The following is a 2288-nucleotide window of genomic DNA, read 5'->3' on the forward strand; positions in this document are numbered from 1 at the left end:
AAGAATTTAGCTCTTTACTATTTGTTAAGAAGGTTCTTCTTAAAGAGGAGCCACCTATTCATGGTTAACAAAATATTTGGATAAGTACTTTTGTTTTTATCTAAACTAAAACAGATTGCTGAATAGTCATATTACATTAATTAAATGTTAATATTATTTTTTCATTAAGAAGCGGGAGTTAACATTTACATTTGTTTTGTAGATATTGCTAACTATGTTAATGAATGGTAGATATTGCCAGTTGATTTTGTAAATGCAAACGAAAACAGCCATTCTCGTCGTCCTTTGCCGAAATTGCACAATTTTACCTTATTTTGAAAGCCTGGATTTTTTTAGTCCATGTAACCTCCATTCTAGGTTTGCTGCTGATAGATACTTTGTGAGAAGTTGTCTCTCCAGACGTAAATAAATGATTACAACAAGCTTAAAGTTAAACAAAACAGACTTGCAGAGTGTAAAGTATTGGGCCCTGGGCCCACTCGCTAAAGTAACAGTGACACTAGTGACATAGGTACTTACCTAACTGACCACGAGTTAGAGCACCTGGTCCTTTTTAGGTTCCACCTCCACAGCAGTGCATGTGAAATCTATTGTCGATACTTATATAATAAAGAGGGAGCCCAAACCGTTGCGGCGGGTAATCTCAGGAACCACAACACCAATCACAACACCCAATACAGCTTTGGAAAGGGCAGTTGCAGCAGAAGGACATAGGCTATGCAGACGCCCACCATATACATTTAAAAGGTAAAAAAAACATGCCAGCAAAGTAGTCCCTTGTGGGCGTGTCTGCATTGTGCTGTGGGCGTGTGCTGGGGGACATTACAAACGCTGGGGGAGTGTGGTACGTTCCGCCCTTCGGGCTGGACTGTTCCCATGAGGCACAGGGTCAAGGCTGATTTGCATATGGCCATGTCTGAACTGGGGTGGTGTGGAGTGCAAAAAAACAATGGATTAAGGCCCAGATCTCTGTACTGGGGTGAATGTATGACATTGTTCTGCATTCTGTCCATCAACTGTTGTTTTTGCATTTGTCACCCCGAGAGGAATGGGTATGCTCAGACGTGAGTCCCATGCTCTCCACACCACTGAAGTCAAGAGATCCTGGCTGACGACAGCTGATAGCCAGAAACTGGTTTTAGAATGGTTGATTCTGGTCCAGGAACAACTTGGCTTGGCAGTTCGGGCTTCACTGTTCCCATGGGGCACAGGGTCAAGGCTGATTAGCATATGGCCATGTCTGAATTAGGGTGGTGTGGAGTGCAAAAAAACGATGGATTTAGGCATAGATCTCTGTACTGGGGTGAATGTATGACATTGTTCTGCATTCTGTCCATCAACTGTTGTTTTTACGTTCCGCCCTTCATGCCATGTCTCATATCATGTGCTGAGGGCCCTGGGCGTGTGCGGGGCGCAGGATTACGGGAAAAAAAGCAAGCGTTGTGCCAAATATTTCATTGTTTTTTCTTCCCAGGTTCTGTACATTCCAGCTCCGGGTGTCCACCCTGCTCCGTTTAAATACACCTGCACCTTATAATCATAACCCACCCTTACCCCTTAAAATACCCAAACACCGTTAAACACTAACCCATCTTAACCCTATAAATATACCCTGTACCCCAAAAAACAAACCTATCCCTAAACCCTAAAAATACCCCTGTACCCCAAAACCCAAACCTAGCCCTGAACCTCAAAACCCAAACCTACCTCTGAACCCTAAAAATACCCCTGTACCCCAAAACCCAAACCTAGCCCTGAACTATAAAAATAACCATGTACATCAAAACCCAAACCTACCCCTGAACCCTAAAATACCCCTGTACCCCAAAACCCAAACCTAGCCCTGAACCCTAAAAATACCCCTGTACCCCAAAACCCAAACCGAGCCCTGAACCCTTAAAATACCCCTCTACCCCAAAACCCAAACCTACCCATGAACCCTAAAAATACCCCTACACCCCAAAACCCATACCTAGCCCTGAACCCTAAAAATACCCCTGTACCCCAAAACCCATACCTATCCCTAAACCCTAAAACTACCCCTGTACCCCATAACCAAAACTATATCTGAACCCTTAAAATATCCAAACACCCCAAAACATATACCTTAGTACCCATAAACATATACCTCTATACCCATACTTACCTTATCCAAACATAACAAAAAAAATGCTTTTACCATTCATGCATTTACAACGAATTTCGTTGTAAATGTATGCGTGGTAAAAGCATATAAAATGTAATGCCATGCGTTATAATGGCATTGCGGAGTCATGGTACTTTCGTAA

General features: G+C 42.8%; 1 non-coding gene across 1 annotated transcript; it reads left to right on the forward strand.

The window, feature by feature from the left end:
- On the forward strand, positions 1–55 carry LOC144808179 (U7 small nuclear RNA). Its single transcript, XR_013606703.1, has one exon. It is a non-coding gene; the product is annotated as a U7 small nuclear RNA (small nuclear RNA).
- Positions 56–2288: the final 2233 nt, after the last annotated feature.

Source organism: Lissotriton helveticus, chromosome 1_2, assembly GCF_964261635.1.
Source record: "Lissotriton helveticus chromosome 1_2, aLisHel1.1, whole genome shotgun sequence".
Classification (NCBI taxonomy): domain Eukaryota; kingdom Metazoa; phylum Chordata; class Amphibia; order Caudata; family Salamandridae; genus Lissotriton; species Lissotriton helveticus.